The sequence below is a fragment of the Mesoplodon mirus genome (genome assembly GCF_964341445.2).
Source record: "Mesoplodon mirus genome assembly, chromosome: 16".
Taxonomy (NCBI): Eukaryota; Metazoa; Chordata; class Mammalia; order Artiodactyla; family Ziphiidae; genus Mesoplodon; species Mesoplodon mirus.
The window spans coordinates 72,996,959-73,015,622 of record NC_138992.1 but is presented as its reverse complement, the minus strand read 5'-3'; the positions used below and the strand labels follow the sequence as shown (position 1 = coordinate 73,015,622).

Sequence of the window (18,664 nt, the reverse complement as noted above, 5' to 3'; positions counted from 1 at the left end):
AGCCCAGAATGAGCGTGCCTCTGGGGTAGGACGTGTGGTCCCATCTGGGGGTTTTTTTGTTTTTTAAATCATGTTTTCCTTTTAATTGACACGGTTTCCTCTCTCGGGTGCTACTTTGGTAATGATTAGGTGCCCGCCTCTCAAGAACACTGCATTTGAACAGGCTGAGACAGAGGCAGTGTGAACACAGACCCCAAAGCAGGGCTCTTGGAACAGCAAGAACAGAAAAAACCAGCCTTTCTCTTCACTTACAAAGGGAGTCACTCAGAGGGTCCAAAGCTCTGTTTTCCAAATGTAGAAAACCTGGAGCTCAATGCAAACTGGAAACCAAAATATATCAGAAATGAAGCAGAGTGCTTCATGAAGCAGAGTGCAAGATCATCCTGCCCCTTCTACAAGGAATGGCCCCCCTCCAGCATTTCTAAAGGAAGATGTTTTGTTTCTATTTCCCTTTCCAACTGGGTATAAAATCTACTAAAAGGAATATAATGAATCAGAATAAATATCAGCTCACTCACAAGACACTCCCAGGTAATGATTTTGGTTTGCTGAGATTATTCAGCCCATTATTTCAAAGTGGCAAAATTCAGGACAATCTGAGAAGAGAATTCAAAAGTGGCAGCTACATTCGCTGATAGGTTCATGTGAGACACACATACATACAACCCATTTTTCAGTGTATATGTCAAGGGGCCAAGACCTCTGGTCAGCTCAATAAGTTATTTTGTACATTACAGTGCACAGAACAACAGAGGGAAAGACACTTTCTTGGGGAGGTTCATCCTCTCTGAAGGAGGATGGAGCTCAGCGCCCCGGGCCCTCATTAGCTGGACCCCTCCTCTTCTTTGGTTGCGATGGCCTCAGGAAACCTCTGATCCATCCGCTGGCTTCTCCTCTTCCTGGGGATAGAGGTCCGGGTACTTCTGCATGCACTCCTGCATGGCCCGGAATGGTCTACACAGTCCGACCCCTTGACATCCTCTGTGCTGCAGTGGAAGCAGGAGAAGGCCACCTTGAACTGTTCCCCCACACGGGCCACCGGCCATCCCCGCAGGCACGGACAGTTGCAGTTGATGTCGTCTCGGTTGGGTAGGATCGGTCCGTGCTCCTCGTACGGATCACTGGGGTCGTCGGCCACCAGCTCCGCGTTGCTTGGAGTTTCACGGTCTTCTCTGGTCACCAATGTGATTCTATCCTTCCCTTGGTGCCGGCAGTAGGCCATGGTGCAGCCCGGCACTCCGACCTCGCAGCAACTGCGGTGGAGGCCTCACGCCGTCGATCCCATCTGTTCAAGGCTGATGTTGAATAACTGATAATGAGTGACCAGACTCAAGTCGTGCCCTGGTAACAAGACTGTTTGGAACAGCAAATCCCACTTAAAAAAATATTACAGATAAATGGTATCTCTTTGAATGTCTGGTGTAGTACTTAGAGGCCAGTTTACAATTTTTCAATTAAAGTGATTCCTTCTTGGTTGCATTAGTGGCAAGAAAAAAGGGACACTTTATTTATTTATTTTTTGGCTGTGTCGTTGCTGCATGTGGGCTTTCTCTAGTTGCAGCGAGCAGGGTCTACTCTTTGTTGCGGTGCGCGGGATTCTCATTGCGGTGGCTTCTCTTGTTGTGGAGCATGGGCTCTAGGCACGCGGGCTTCAGTAGTTGTGGCTCGTGGGCTTAGTTGCTCCGTGGCATGTGGGATCTTCCCGGACCAGGGCTCGAACCCGTGTCCCCTGCATTGGCAGGCAGATTAACCACTGCGCCCCCAGGGAAGTCCCCCCCAAAAGGGACCCTTGAGAAATAACAGCAAATCATCTGGGTAGAGATAATTTTAAGTATAAACAATGATTTCAGGAGCAAGACTAAATATGTAAGCCCTTTCTCCTTAACTTTAGTGTCAAACTACTAATGATCATGAAATACAGTTAAAGAATGTAGAGAAAGGAAGGTTAGAAGGAAGGAAATAGCTTTTACTTTTTCAGGTTTACCATCCAGTTGTTTCCTTCCCAACACTATAGCCGTATTATTTTAAATATAGAATGAAAACCCATATGTATTAAGACATGATTGTTATTCACACAGCAACCCAGATTTGGAGAGAAAGATTAATAAAAACTAATTATGGCACAGAAATAGAATGAGAATTAGAACTCCAGTTTCTCTCAGTGTTCAATTATATTTTTATCAGCCTTCGAAACTAAAAGGGAAAAATCCAAAATCAATAAAACCAGTAATTGATGGAAATGTCTTTTAAAGATGCAGCAATGAATTTAAACTTTCTGCACACAATTTTAATGGTAGTGCTGTTTTTCCCCAACATTTCTTAAATCTGTGGCTTTGAGCCTGGCCCCATGCTGTCAGTCTGCTTTAGCACATCATGAAGGGAAGATGGGAAATGCTACTTCTGGAACTGCATGTTAGGATTTTCTAACACAGTGCCTGAGTGTGTGTTTAGTATCTTATCACTTGACTTAGAAACCACTTTGAAGCTTTGAATTAGGATCATCAATATAATAATTTGACAGCATTCGTTCCCCTTGGTAATAAAAAGTGATTCTTTTTTGGTTTCTCTTAGCCTTACCAAAAAAACAGAGTATTCAAAGATCTCCAACACAAGTTCTAGCTCAAGGACTCTTGTGTTCTAATATATATTCCTAATATATATTTGTGTTTAAAAAACATTAATATCCATTAGCCTCATAAATTTCACCATTATATTTTTATTTATCTTTATTATTAATCTCGTATGAATACTGAGGATCAATGAATTGAAGTATAATCCAATTTGAGACCGTCTGTGTCAACAGACTCTCAGCTAAAGCCAGTTAAATATGATTTTAGGTTTCTGAAGAGCCCATGGATTATGAAAAATAAATTAGTCATTAAGAGATCTAAGATGTGGGTGAGGGAAAATGTTCCAACCAAAAACACTCTGATAACAAACAGACATAGAAAACAAATGTATGGTTACCATAAAGGGAAAGGGCAGGGGAGGGATAAATTAGGAGTTTGGGATTAATACAATAGATATACACTACTGTATATAAAATAGATAAACAACAAAGACCTACTGTATAGCACAGGGAACTATAGTCAATATCTTGTAATAACCTATAATGGAAAAGAATCTGAAAAAGATCTGAATCACTTTGCTGTACACCTGAAACTAACTCAACATTGTAAATCAAATATTATTTCAGTTTTTAAAAAAAACCTCTGATAAATTAGGAACTAAATAATGACAGAGTCTGTGACACAGTGTAGAGAAGAACAAGAGGATTACAACAGTAACCTACCACCCAGATCCATCACACTGAGCCAGAAGAGGAGGGAAAGGAAATAGCACATTTAAGGCATTAATGACAACATTCTGACACACATTCCCACAATAGCTTCTATGGTACAGAAGACACACACCAAAATTTTTCTGTTTGCTTCTTAAAATATATGCATTTTTAAAAGTTTACTCAGAACTGAGTTAATTTAGTAAAGCAAAAATTCAATTTGACTGTTGAAACAGGTGAAGGCAATTGCCTAGACTAATAAAATTAGCTGTAAAAACTACTGAAAATGTTAAATGATCCCTTAAAGCTCTAATTTGTCATGGAATAATAATAATGCTATAAGGAGTCAGCATTAGGACTGGTACTGAAACCATGCACCTCAGATTGGGACTTGAACCCATGTGCCCAGACTCAAACCTAGCCAAAACCCACAGTCTTCCAAGTGAGATCACACATCTAGTTTCAGAACTTAATGAAACTCAGATTCTTGATGTCTCATCACAGAAAGAATTCAGTGAGAAACAAAGTGATAGGTAAGAAGTGGATTTATTTAGAGAGAAACACACTCCACGGACTGAGTGTGGGCCATCTCAGAAGGCAAGAGCAGCACCAGGGTATGGGGTTGTCAGCTTTTATAGGGGTGGGTAATTTCATAGGCTAATGAGTGGGAGGAGTATTCCTGCTATTTCAGGAAGGGGCGGGGATTTCCAGGAATTGGGCCACCGCCCACTTTTTGATCCTTATGGTCTGCCTTGGAACTGTCATGGTGCTTGTGGGTGTGTCATTCCGCTTGCTGATGTGTTACAATGAGCATATACTGAGGCTCAAGGTCTACTGGAAGTCGACTTGTCCGCCATCTTGGACCCATTTGGTTCTAATCAGTTTATGTCATGTCCTCAGGCTGCGTCATTCTTCTAAAGGTTGTGCCCTGCCCCTTTCCCTCCTGTTTCAGTACCCTGATGTAGGTTCTTGAGAAACCACGCTTTGTTGGTAATTGCCTGCTCAAAGTTAAGTGAGATCAGAATTTGTAGGCTCGAGGCCAGATTCTAGGAAGCCGGGAGGTCTGTGTTTTAGGCTGTTCTCACCCAACCCTTCCATTTCTTTGAGAACCCTGGGAATGTCTAGCTAAATGTCACTTCCCCCAGGAAAACTTTCCTGAATTTTCCCAACTCTGAAAGTTCGCTGTTGTCTCTTTTTCTATACTTTTTGGCACACATCCTAGCAGCCTTGTGCATGCAGAACAAAGACTGACTCTTCATATTTGAATTCTCAACCTTTCGGAAGTTAACCATAACGGTAACTAATACGCAGCACTCAGCGTGTGCCAGGCACTGTTCTAAGCACTGTGTATTTATCAACTCACGTCTTTTCTCATAGCAGCCCTCATGTGGGTAGTACTCTGATCCCCATCTTTCAAGTGAGGACACTGAAACACAGAACTGATAGGTAGGTCACCCCAGATTACGGAGCTGGTACATCCTAAATGACCTCGCCTCTGTCATGCACTAGACAATGGCATTACTTGAACATGCCTAGATTTTGTATTTGACCAACTACCCAAAATCATCCGTGGAGAGTTTCCTAAAGTCTTTTCCACACCCTTAACAAGTTATTCTTTTAGGGTGTGTGTGTGTGTGCATGTGCATGTGTGTGTGTAAAATCTAAACCTTTTTAGCCTCATAAAATGCAAATTTATTTTGAGTGTTAAGACTTACTATCATACTAATTCCATTCTGGCAGTCTCCCAGGGCCTGGGATAGAAGCTTGGGGCAGCCTGCCTTTTGCTTAGCAATACAGGGCTGGGACTAAGCCCAAGTCCTGGTTTCCTCCAATCCTGACAGAAAAGTTGCCAGTCCGTGTGGCTATGGATATGTGCTCTCAGGAAAAAAGGTAACTTTCTTAGTTCCTTTTCTTCTTCTTCATTTTTCTTTTTTTTCTTTTCACATATTGGTTCCTTTTATTTACAGGGTAGCAAAATAGTTATATTTTTGTGCACTTTGTCTGAACAAATCACCACAAACTTAAATTCATATGAACTTAAATAATATTGGCTCACAGTTTGTAGGGCAGAAGCCCTGGTGGGCTCAGCTTGTTTTTCTGTTCCAGGTTGCACAGAGCAGAAATCAAGGTGTCAGCCTCCCTATTTGGACGGAGGCTCAAGAGATGGATCTGTTTTCAGGCTCATTCAGATGTTGGCCGAAGGCAGTTTTTTTGCAGCTGTAGCACTGACGTCTGTCAGCTTCTGGAAGCCTCTACCCTCCTTAGCTCACGGCCCCCCTCCTCCATCTGAAAGCCAGAAAGTGTCCCTCTCCCACTTGGAATCTCTCTGACCTCCCCCTGGACATCCTCATTCTGACCCTCTGCTTTCCTTTTTGTCATTTAAGGTCTCATGGGATTACACTGGGCCCAAACCCATCATCCGGGATAATCTCCCTATTTTAAGATTAACTGATAAATTACCTTAACTCCATCTGAAAAGTCCCTTCACAGCAGCATCTAAATTAGCATTTGATTGAATAACTGGAGGACAGGAGTCCTGGGGGCATCTTTAGAATTCTGCCAGCCACACCTTGTTGACCCTCAAAGTGTAAACATGAAAATGTTTCCTTGACCACAAGTTAAGAATGCTCGTGTGTTTTCTTTTTTTTTTTTTTAATAAATTTATTTACTTTGGGCTGCATTGGGTCTTCATTTCTGTGCGCAGGCTTTCTCTAGTTGCCATGAGTGGGGGCTACTCTTCGTTGCAGTGCGCAGGCTTCTCATTGCGGTGGCTTCTCTTGTTGTGGCGCACGGGCTCTAGGCACGTGGGCTCAGTAGTTGTGACTCGCAGGCTCTAGATCTCAAGCTCAGTAGTAGTGGCGCACAGACTCAGTTGCTCCGCGGCACGTGGGATCTTCCTGGACCAGGGCTCAAACCCGTGTCTCCTACATTGGCAGGCGGATTCTTAACCACTGTGCCACCAGGGAATTCCCGTGTTTTCATTTTTTTACTCCACATGTTTTCCAACATACTAGCAAAGGTACCTGTTAACAACAAATACACTGAAACTAGGAATTTAGTTATAATTCTAATAAAAAGACGTTTTTACCAGTGGATGGATTACTTTCTATAACATCCCTTTATGATGTGTAAATATACCAATTGAAATGAATGATATGAAATATATGAATATGTGTATTAATATCTTGGATTGTTTACTATCAATAAAACTGTCTATAAAAATAATTTCAACATGATGATTAAATTTTGCTTCAGGTTTTACATGCAGCACAGTGATGCTTATAGGGAAAGATCTTGGTGAGTTGATGGCACATAGCCTCTAGGTGTTGGATGCCTAGAGCATTCCAGAAAGACAGTGTCGATCTTTCTCAAAAATCTCCCCAGTTACCCTACTGCATCAGACTCTCAGTGTTCACGTTTCCTCTCCTCTGACATTTCCACTGCGGCAACCAAAGGCCATTTCCTCTTGGCCTGTCAACAGTGGAAATTGAAAACAGCTGCTCCCCAATCCTTTGGATAATAGGTTCTCTGTGTACGTTGGGTTACCAAGTCTTTAAGGTCACCTCCAATACCTGAAGAGGTCACAGAGGTGGAGAGTTTTGAAGTTGAAAGTGGTCTTTGTAATCATGTAATCCAATTTCCACCCAGGGCCGGGGTCCCATCTGTAACTTCCATCCCCCAGCCATCCTCTGGCCTCTGTACAAACACTTCCAGAACAGGAAATTCGTGATCCCTAAAGCAACATATTTCTCGTTTAGATGACTTGAATTGTTAGAAACGTTATTCTTTTTTTTTATGGGTATACTATGTTATTATCATTTAAATTTCACCAAGATTGAACTCAAGTACATGCTAGCCATATGTTCAGATTTTTAAAATAAAGATAAAATGGAAAAACAGCTTTAAGGGTGCAATGTACTTAACACTGCATAATATATTCAAGTAGGCAATCTAGGGGGTGGCATAACTATACACTTAGGAACACTTAGGAGCACAAAAAATATAGGGATAAGTCCTGGAATTGGAGGGAAAACCATTCGGGACTGAACAGAGGTCCCTGGTTGCTGAGAGAATGTCCCCTTGACTTCAGACTTGAGACAAACCCAGGGAGTCTGTCAGTATACAGAAACCACTGATTTCAGAACAGTGATAGTTGGCCAGAGCCAACTCAGACTGTGGGGTACAGTCTGAAGCGAGCAGAGTTGGCTGGAGGCTGGAAATGTTGTAGCTGAAGCCCAGCATAGGTAGCCGAGCAGCCATCTTCTAAAAATCGCTGATTTATACACAAGTTCCTAAGATGCTTTTCCCAAACAGGGTAGAAAGGTTATTCTTATATTTAACTGGAATCTGACTGTCATTTCTACAGGACCTTATGAGAATGCATTCATGCATTTTCTTTTACGCAGTAGTTCACCTATATGAAGAGGTCTCCTGTTCCCCTACACGGTTTATTTAAACTTTATCATTTCTTCATGTGAAATGGCTTACATTCATCTTATCCATTTTATTAATTTCTGTATGCTCTTTATTTTGTGAATGCCCCTCTTTTAAAAACTTATCCAAATAATGAAATAAGTGACCCACAGTTACAGTCAAAAATATGATTGACATTTAAAAAACAGAATACTCAGTAACATAAGGAAGGCTCAAAAGAAGATACTATATTTCCATTCTTATAAATTCAAAATCTATCTTGTTTACAGTTGCATATATAGATAATATTATTATAAAGAAAAGCCAGTTAACAATTATTATATAAGTTACTATAGTGTTTAATTCTTGAGACAGAATGAGGTGTGAATAGGGAAGCCCATGGGGTTGGGTTTAGGGAATGTTTTAGAGTATCAGCAGTGTTTTTTGTTTGTTTGTTTGTTTCCTTGTTTGTTTTGGTTTTGACCATGTTGTGCAGTTTGTGGGATCTTAGGTCCCCAACCAGGGGTCAAACCTGTGCCCCCAGCAGTGGAATTGGGGAATCCCTAACCACTGGACCACCAGGGAATTCCCCTCAACAGTGTTTTATTTCCTGACTCTAGTGGTGATTTCATGATATTCACCTTTCATTAATTGTGTATATACTTTTTTTTTAGATTCCATATATATGTGTTAGCACACGGTATTTGTTTTTCTCTTTCTGACTTACTTCACTCTGTATGACAGTCTCTAGGTTCATCCACTTCACTACAAATAACTCAGTTTCATTCCTTTTTATGGCTCAGTAATATTCCATTGTATATATGTGCCACATCTTCTTTATCCATTCATCTGTTGATGGACACTTAGGTTGCTTCCATCTCCTGGCTATTGTAATTAGAGCTGCAATGAACATTGTGGTACATGTCTCTTTTTGAATTATGGTTTTCTCAGGGTATATGCCCAGTAGTGGGATTGCTGGGTCATATGGTAGTTCTATTTGTAGTTTTTTAAGGAACCTCCATACTGTTCTCCATAGTGGCTCTATCAATTTACATTCCCACCAACAGTGCAAGAGGGTTCCCTTTTCTCCACACCCTCTCCAGCATTTATTGTTTGCAGATTTTTTGATGATGGCCATTCTGACCGGTGTGAGATGATATCTCATTGTAGTTTTGATTTGCATTTCTCTAATGACTAATGATATTGAGCATTCTTTCATGTGTTTGTTGGCAATCTGTATATCTTCTTTGGAGAAATGTCTGTTTAGGTCTTCTGCTCATTTTTCGATTGGGTTTTTTGTTTTTTTGATATTGAGCTGCATGAGTTGCTTGTATGTTTTGTAGAGTAATCCTTTGTCAGTTGCTTCATTTGCAAATATTTTCTCCCGTTCTGTGGGTCAGAAGAACCTAAGGGCAAGATGGAAATAAAGACACAGACCTACTAGAGAATGGACTTGAGGTTATGGGGAGGGGGAAGGGTAAGCTGTGACAAAGTGAGAGAGAGGCATGGACATAGATACACTACCAAACGTAAGGTAGATAGTGGGAAGCAGCTGCATAGCACAGGGAGATCAGCTTTGTGCTTTGCGACCACCTAGAGGGGTGGGCTAGGGAGGGTGGGAGGGAGGGAGATGCAAGAGGGAAGAGATATGAAGACAAATGTATATGTATAACTGATTCACTTTGTTATAAAGCAGAAACTGACACACAACTGTAAAGTAATTATACTCTAATAAAGATGTTAAAAAAAGAGGAAAAAATTGTGCATATACATTGTATGTATTTTTCTGAATGTATATTTCACATCTGTGCCCAGTTAGTTATTAGCATTTTTCTCTAAAAATGTGGATGCATATATTTTGACTGAACAATTCACTTTATAGAAAATTGTCCCAAGCAAATAATTAAGAATATGCACAAAATCTAGCTCAATGTATGTTTAAAGCAGTAATGATTATAATAGGCAAAAAAAAAAGGCCCAGAGTAAGTTAAATACCCAAAGTTAGATTGAGTTATTTATGATATATGTATGTATTGATAGAAAAACAGTTATGATTTTTTTTTGCTAAATATAAAAAAATAAGATACAAACCTGTATAATTACATTTTTAGAAAATCTGAAAAGGACTTCAATGAAATATTAAGATCATCTCTCAGAGGTTTAATATGGTTTATTTTTATTTTCTTCCTCTTTTCCATCTCTGCTTTTAGATTATTCTATAATGATGTGTGCAGAGTACAATTTTGTAATACAAGTATTATTAAAAATAAAAATATAATGGACCTCGTGGACATAATACTCTAAATGTGTTGTGGATCCTGGTGACTTGCCTCCTACATAGAGTCCACATGCAGCCAGTCTTGCACAATGTTTGTAGAAGCAGCTATAGGACACTGTGTGAGAAAAGAAATGGGAAGAGTCAAGTGAAATACAAGATCAGCTGAATTCAAACCACACCTTTTTTAATTTAGGTTTTTAAAATCAAAGTTATTTAACGGCATCAAGAGTCAAGTAGTCTTGTCAAAGCCTTGGTAGGAGAAAAGCAAGCCCCAGGCTCCTCTCTTCCCCAATTTTCCACTTCCCAGATAGAAAAATTTCAAACCTTTCTGCTGATTCTTGTAGTACATGCCTCCCTAAACAACAGGTGGATAAGGCTTCGTCTTGTAGCTTGAAGCATTATCTATTGATTTCCCACTACAGGAGGTAAAGATTTATCTCTTTTCACTATTACACAATGCACATTCCTGTCCTCCCAACTTCACAAGATCACAATTTAGCTTATAAATATTTGGTGTTTACATCATCATGACAAGAATACAACACAGCTGAGTCATGTAGTATTCATCACTGAAAACCTTTTTGTTTGCCTTGGTGTTAGTAATTGTTTCCGTTTATTTGCTTGGTTTTCAATATTCTTATCTTCCTCAGTTGGACAAACCCCAAACTCATCCCCAGTTGTATAAACCTCCTCTCAGTTCATTCAATACATTCTCTATTGATCAGGCTAACAATTTTTTTTTTTTTAAGAAATCTTTCCCAGAGCTCCTGTCTCTCATCAGACCTGGCTGCTCACTCAGAACTCTTTTGTCATCCTGGGTATTCTTTTCACTTCTCTCTTGTGTTGACCTGTGTCCTGGATCCTGTGACATCCTCCTTCTTGAAATGTTTCCTCCCATATTTTGGTGGAACACATTCCTTTGTAGCTTTGTATCAAAATAATTGTTAGTTACATTTAGTTACAGGGCTCTGATTATGAATGGAAAAGCTATGCAAAAGCGATCCACCATTTGACAGACTTCCCAAGCCCAGCGAGTGGACGTGTGTTTGCTTGGCTTGTCTCCTGCATTCTGCACGAGCTGCATGGAAAGTCATTTCTTTTGCTATTTCAAATGTCCCAAAAGTCTTTATTCTACCTTTTCACTTAATTGATGATTTCTGTAAGTATAGAACTCTAAGCTGGAATCATTTTCTCTCAGAATTTGGAAAGCATTGCTCCCTGTCTTCCAGTTTCCAGTGTTGCAAAGTCCGATACCAGTTAGATTCTTGAATTTTTACAGATAATCTTGAGCTCTTCAGTTTTGGAACTGTCTTGAATTCTTTCTTTAATAATTTTTTCACCTCCATTTTCATACTTCTTTCCTCCTGAGTCCTCTCTTATCCAGATGTTGAAACTTCTGGAAGAACTTTAATTTTCTTGTCTTTTCTATCCATTTTCCATACTTTGTCTTTTGCTCTGCTTTCTGAGAGCTTTGTTCAAATTTATCTCCCAGTCAATCTATTGAGGTTTCCATTTCTGCTATTACATTTTTAATTTCCAAGAGCACCTATTTTGATCTGTGAATGCTCTTCTTTTTTTTTTTTTTTTTTGGTAGTACCCTATTCTTAGCTCATCGATGAAATAGCTTCCCTTACCTCTCTGATAACAGTTTCTTTTTTATTATTATTATCATCTTCCTTTTGTATTGTCTCTGTTTCTTCCAAATTGCTTTTCTTTCTACCCCCTTCTTTTGACCTCTTATTTTCTGTGATTCTTGGCTGGTTACCAAAAAGCTGATTGGAAACTCTACAAAAGAGAAAAGGGCTTGTCCATTATGGGTGTCACTGTAAGGTCATCTGGCTGAGCCAATTAGCTGGAGAATCTCCAATGTTCATACCTTTAGATCTTTTTTCCTAGAGTTATTTGGCTTGACAGAGAAGAATTTTCTAATCTCTGCCTGAAAACAAGCAGGACCCTGTGGGGCTCCTGGGCACGGAAGACTTTCCGTGTTCCCCATTTCTTGTACGTAGGGAACAGACTCCAGCCTCCATGACCTTCCCTGAATCCCAAAGGGCAGATTTGAGCAGCCTCTAATCAGGGAAGGGAGGGGATAAAGAGACAAGGGAGGAGCAGCCAAGAAACAATAGTGCAGCCTTAGGGCAGAGGCCTGGTTCCCCCTCAAGGGATACACATAACAATATCTTTGAGCTCTTTACAGAACTAAAATCCCCAACAATGGAAGATGTCAGCCTTCTTCATTCCAGAGAAGATCACCTGAGGCCAGATTAAAGGAGTGCAGGACTTGCGCACGCCCTAATCTTATCAGCAACCCCATCCTTGAACCAGTGCTATAAAACTCCTCACCAAATTCTCCTGGGCTGGGAAGCACAGTTTTTGAGGGAAAGAGCTCGAGCTCGCTGTGTCCCTCTTTGCCTGGCAGAGGAATAAAGCTATTCTTTTCTACTTCACCCAAAACTCTGTCTCCAAGATTCAATTCGGCACCCGTGCACAGAGTCTGAGTTTTCATCATCATGCCTAGAGTGAAGAGGCCAGCATCCTAGGTCTAGTGGGGAGAAGAAGACTTGGTGGTAGAGGGTTCTCAGTGTCAATATTTGCATGCTGTCACATAATCCCCCTGTTTTCAGTAGAGAACACCAGCTTTCAGCTCTACCAGGAGTCCTCCAGTTCAGCCAGAGATTCACGAGTTTACCCACCCCAGATACTAACATCCAGTCTTTCCCAAAACAGGAGGGGACACTGGGAGTACCAATTTCTTAAAAACACTTTCATGGAGACTTTCAGTTTCTAGCTCCCCTCTCAGCCATCTTCCAGGGGTACTTGGTGCTGTCAATCCTCAGCTTTAGGGATTTTGTCCAACATAAATCAGGTGCTTCCCAGCTTTCCCACAGCCAACTGAGATTCTGCTTTCTTAAGTCTGCTAGACCAGTAACAATTCATCCATCTGCTTTCTAGCTTCCAGTTATCTTTTCTCCCTTTTCTTTGTCCTTGACAGTATACATATTTTTTTAATAATCCAATTTATTAGGGTTTTGGCAATGTGCATGGATAAACACGTGTGTCTAATTCGCCATCTTAATTGGAAACTACCCATATGCTTTGTCATATTAACTTCTCTCGTTACAAGTTTTTCCATATTTTATATGTTCCAATCTACTCCCTGAAAAAAAAAAAAGGTAGGCATGTATACTTTCAAATTTTAGCCTTGTGCTTTTTTGCTCATTTTTCACCATTTAAAGGTAATTTGGAAACTCAATCATGTGGTAGAAATGACAATAACAATAAAGAGAGCTACTATTTTATGTGTATCTAGCACTCTACTAGATGAAAGTAATATGTATCCCTCATAAATATGTGTTATCTGCACATCTGATAGCTATGTTCTTTGTCTTCATTTAAGTCATGGGTTGGGAAACTACAGCCATGGCCCCAACCTGGCCTGCTGCCTGTTTTTGTAAATAGTTTCATGGGAGCTCATTTGTCTACATATTGTTTATGGCAGAGTTGAACAGTTGCAGCAGAGAGCATATGATTTGTAAAGCCTAAAATACTTACTCTTTGGCCCTTTAAGATGAAGTTTGCCAACCCCTGCTTTAAGTTATTGATAAAACGTATTAAGTATGACAAGACTGGATCTAATCCCATTAAGTGAGGCACTAACCTCCCTGTCGGCTGACATTGATTAATTAACCAGGACAACTAGACAATGAGCAATAAGTCTACTTAACTGCATGGTTTTTAGATTATACATATCAATTATATAAGGTAAACACTTAAAATTTAATTCTGACCTTAAACTGAATGTATAGTCTTATAAGAAAATCCCTTTTGCTTTGCATTTAAGTAGTGATAACATTCAAACACAAAAGAATCACTTTAGAAACATATTTGGGTACAGGTTTCCCTAACCCTGTGCATGGGATTCTAAGGAACGTGGAATTCTAAGGGATTCTCAGAACTCTCAAAATGGGTTCTAAGGAATATTAGACCTGTGGAAGAAAAAAAGAATTAATGCTACAAGTTTGTAAAACATCCTTTACTAAGTTCTCCCTCTTGGAGATTACCAATATGTTAGCACATGAAAGATTTTGAAAATTCCTGCAGTAGAAAAATCTGAATACCTTTGTTTATGCAAATGTTACCCATTGGAAATTATCTCTTCCAATTCTGAGACTCTGTGATTCCATCTTACCTGCATTTATATCATTAGAAACATTGTCAGATGCTTTGCTGACATCATGGGTACTAACTAAAATGATTAAAAATATTTTTCATGATTTTCAGAAACTCTAACTTTATGGTTCTCTGGGCATTATAGCAGTGTTTTTCATGGAAGCTAGTCTAAAAGAAGCAGATGGTTAACCATGACAGAGTCCAAGGTGTTTGTCATTCAGAATCATTAGTCATCAGGATAATCCAAATTAAAGTCACAAAGAGATACCACTACACACCCACTAAAATGGCTAAAATTAAAAAGATTGACTCTGCCAAGTGTTGACAAAGATGTGGGGCCATTAGGACAGTTGTACATTTCTGTTAGGACTACAGAGTGGTACAAACACTTTGCAAACAGTTTGGCAGTTCCTTAAAAAGTTTGACATAGGGGCTTCCCTGGTGGCACAGTGGTTGAGAGTCCGCCTGCTGACGCAGGGGACGCGGGTTCGTGCCCCGGTCTGGAAAGATCCCACATGCCGCGGAGCGGCTGGGCCTGTGAGCCATGGCCGCTGAGCCTGCGCGTCCGGAGCCTGTGCTCTGCAACGGGAGAGGCCACAACAGTGAGAGGTCTGCGTACCGCAAACAAACAAAACAAAACAAAACAAAACAAAAAAGTTTGACATATACTCACCATGACACAGCAGTTCAATTCCTAGGTATTTACCCAAAGAAATGAAAATGTGTGTTCCCACAAAGATTTGTCCTTGAATGTTCAGCAGCTCATTATAATAACCAAAATTGTTCAATAATACCTGAATGCATAAACAAATTATGGTGTACTTATGCAACAGAATGCTATTTGGCAGTGAAAACAAAGAACAGCGGATAAATGCAGCAACATGGATGAAGCTAAAATAATTAGGCTCAGCAAGAGTAATCAGACACAAAAGAGTGAATGCTGTATAACCTCATTGGATGAAATTCTAGAAAGGTGGAAGCAACGTATAGGAACAGAAAGCAGATCAGTGCATTCCTAAGGCTTGCAGTACAGGTGGGGCAAGATGGAAATGTTCCTAGACCTAATAATGATGGAAATTACCCAGCTGAATATACTTGTCAGAACTGTACACTTAGAATGGATGTATTTTATTGTATGTAAATTATACCTCAGTAACGTTGATTTCTTAAAGGTGTACATACAGAAATAAAAAAAAAATCCAGAAGTACATACTTAGGTGGTGGAATAATGGGTGATTTTTACTCCCTTTATTTTGCTCTTCTGTGTAATCTAGCATTTCCACTATTATATATAATGTTAGTGATTTAAAAAATTAAAATAAAAATGGTATCTATTCATTAAAAAAGGAAAAGCCATGTATGTGTTTTTCTCATCCCCCAGAGTAATTTTCTTATCTTCTCATGAGAGCAAGGACAGGCTTATTCATCTCTTAATCTCCGTAATCCAACTGTAGAAACTCTAGTCCAGGTGCCTGAGCACAGCAGCCCTTCCTATCTGGTGAATTGAATTGAAGTGTTAGATTCACTTTAGATTCATCCATACCTACGGCCTGGCCTGCTGCTTCTTGAGAATCATTTAGAACTTTCTCCATCAATGCTCTCTTTCTTAACTATTGTCCTCCACCTAGTTTTATAGTTCTACAGAGTGTATCAATGAAAAGCTAGAGATGGGCGGGAATTAAAGCGGTAAAAAAAAAAAAAAGACTTTACTCAAGAACTATTGCAATGGGGGAAAAGAAATCTCAGTATAAAACTAGGCTCAACTCCAAAGACAACAAGGAAAAGTGAGGATTTACAGCCAAGAAGCAGGGTGAGAATTACTAAGACAAAACATCAAGAGTGAAAGGGATTCTGGCTAAACTGAGATCACGTATCATCCGGGGGACCTGGAGGATGAGGAATTTGATCAGATACCGAGGGTAGCGATTCTCACTAAACGGACTTAGCAGGATTCTTGCTCTTGGTCTCAAGATGACCCAGGGGAGGAAGGGCTCAGAGAAGCCTGACTCAGTTGTGGTCTTTGCCAGGTGTCTTTTCTCTTCCCACTCCAAATTTCAGGTGTCTGACCTGTGTCGGCAGGCCCTCCTTCCCTTGTAAGACCCAGGCAGGTAGCAGTCCCTGGAGGGAGTCCCTGGCTGCCATGACAACCTCCTCCCAGAGCAGGGCTGTTGCCTTTCCCTGGCCCTGAGCCCACTTCCTGCTGGTAAGAGGGCTCCCCCCACCCCCAATGTGGGGAGCATCACTTGTGCCGTTCCCTCCTCCTGGTCCCTTCACTCCTGGAAATCTTTTTTTTTATTCCCTTTTCATTCCTCAGGCAGGGAGAGCAGCCTGCGTGTATGTCACAGCCCTGTGGCTTGTGCCTCCTCCAAGAGAAGATAAAGAAAGTATCTAGTCTGTCCTGTACAGCACAAGAGGTTCCCCTGGGCGGGGGTGACAGACCTGAGAAATTGAATCAGGGACAACGGGTGAATCCCCAGGCAGAGGAAGTAAACCTCTAACACACCAGGAAACCAGCCAGACAGGAGGCAGCAAGCTGGCAAACATTCCTATGTGTCTTACCATCTTGCTTTGCAGTGCTTCCTCTAATGTTGGTTTTATTTAATCATAGTCTTTTAACCACGATGTCAACAAATCATCTCAAAGAATTGCTGAAAAGATGCCACTTTCCGAGAATGTAGTCAGGAGACTTGCACCCCTGCCCAGCTGTGCTTCTGCTCCCGGGATGTGCAGGGGGCCTCACAGAGGGCACCAAGTCCTGGTGGCACTGAGCCACTGGTGCAGACAGGACTGACAGCCGTGATGAGCCCTGGGCTGTGGAGACTCTGGTCCAGGTGCCTGAGAAGAGACCCAGACATGTGCTTAACTGGAGGGCGTGGTTATATGGATTCTGTGTCTCCTCCAATATAATGTTCCGCCTTCCTGACTCTAAATGTTTACTTTTCTGTAGAAGGAAGACAAGGAAATATGGTCATCTCGGTAAGACTCATGGAGTTGCATATAGATCAGTTGCTAAATAATTTTCCGTTATTTTAGTTCTTATAGAAAACGATAAAACTGATTTAATTCTAATGGGGAAATCTGTGGTGTTGGAAATGCCGCAGACCTAGCAAGGTCACTGGCATATTCAGTATTTGATAAGAGCTTCTGTGAAGGATGAAGAGGAGTATTTGGTGGAGAAATAAACCCTCGAGCCCTGCACGGGGTAGTCTCGGTGAATGAGTGTTCAGGGCTGAACAGAGGGTTAATGGGAGAGAGATACAAAATAATCCAAAGGTTTGAAAAATACTAACCTTTCCTCTTTCCCTTGTTATGGCCTATTTCACTTAAAGGGCAGGCTTTTTAACATGCCCTGTCTATTATCGGTATAATAAGCAAGAGTAGGAGCCATTAAGTTAAACAGTTGCTAACTAGAACTCTTTGAGACCTGGTGTGTGTTCTTCCCTTTCAGTTCAGTGCTCTTTTGTCTGCACAGAAGGGACACACGGTAATTAAGTGGGATCAATGAGATTACCCTCCTAAACTCTTAATTCAGTATAAGATTGAAGGAGTGGGCTTCCCTGGTGTCGCAGTTTTTGGGAGTCCGCCTGCCGATGCAGGGGACACGGGTTCGTGCCCCGGTCCGGGAAGATCCCACATGCCGCGGAGCAGCTGGGCCCGTGAGCCATGGCCGCTGGGCCTGTGCGTCCGGAGCCTGTGCTCCGCAACGGGAGAGGCCACAACAGTGAGAGGCCCGCATACCGCAAAATAATAATAATAAGAAGAAGATTGAAAGAGCTACTCATTCTTCTGAAAACTGCCATTTTGCCTGCAATCTATGGCTTTAGTAACTAAATAAAATATTGTCAAGTCATGATCTTCATTTACTCCAGAACAGGAAATTCATTTACTCTAAAAAGGAGAGAAATACAGACTCCTATAAATTTTAAAGTTCAAAAACAAATTTTTAATGCATTTTTGCTGACCAAAATGTTTTCTTAGTATTTTTGTAAAGCAGGCTCACACTAAGGTTGTTCTCAAGATCGATTACAATGTCACTACATGAAAGTAAAATCAAAATCAAAATACATGTATTACCAACTTTTCTATTTTGGTCAAATCTATTTATGGTGGGGGGCTTTAAAATACAGTAAGGTGTTCTCCAGCAGTCTTCCCTGAGAAATAAAAATAAAAATGTGCTTTTGAAATACTATAATTTGTGTATTCCTGAAAAAAACTGAAGAATATTTGAATTTGTTCATCAAACTAATGAGACAGATAGGCTTGATAGGTTGACAACTTAAATGCATCATTTTCATTTTCATCAAATTTATGTCTTCATTCTGAGTGTATAATAAGTAGTTATTGTGGGATTTATTGGCACCCATTATTAGGAAGGGAAAGGTTAGATATGGCTAAAGAGCCTCAGGACTCTGGTGACAATCTGTCTCAGGGCCTAACTTTTGGAAACAGCCGGTGACCCTGCTCACTGAGAATTTCTTGGTTCTGCTTTTGTACCAGTCAACCCAGTTGAGCACTTTTGCCAG

General features: G+C 40.7%; 1 pseudogene across 1 annotated transcript; it reads right to left on the bottom strand.

Moving 5' to 3' along the window:
• Positions 1-707: 707 nt before the first annotated feature.
• LOC309791954 (mitochondrial intermembrane space import and assembly protein 40-like) lies at positions 708-1,222 on the bottom strand (annotated as a pseudogene). The gene has a single exon. The product of its transcript is annotated as a mitochondrial intermembrane space import and assembly protein 40-like (transcript).
• Positions 1,223-18,664: the final 17,442 nt, after the last annotated feature.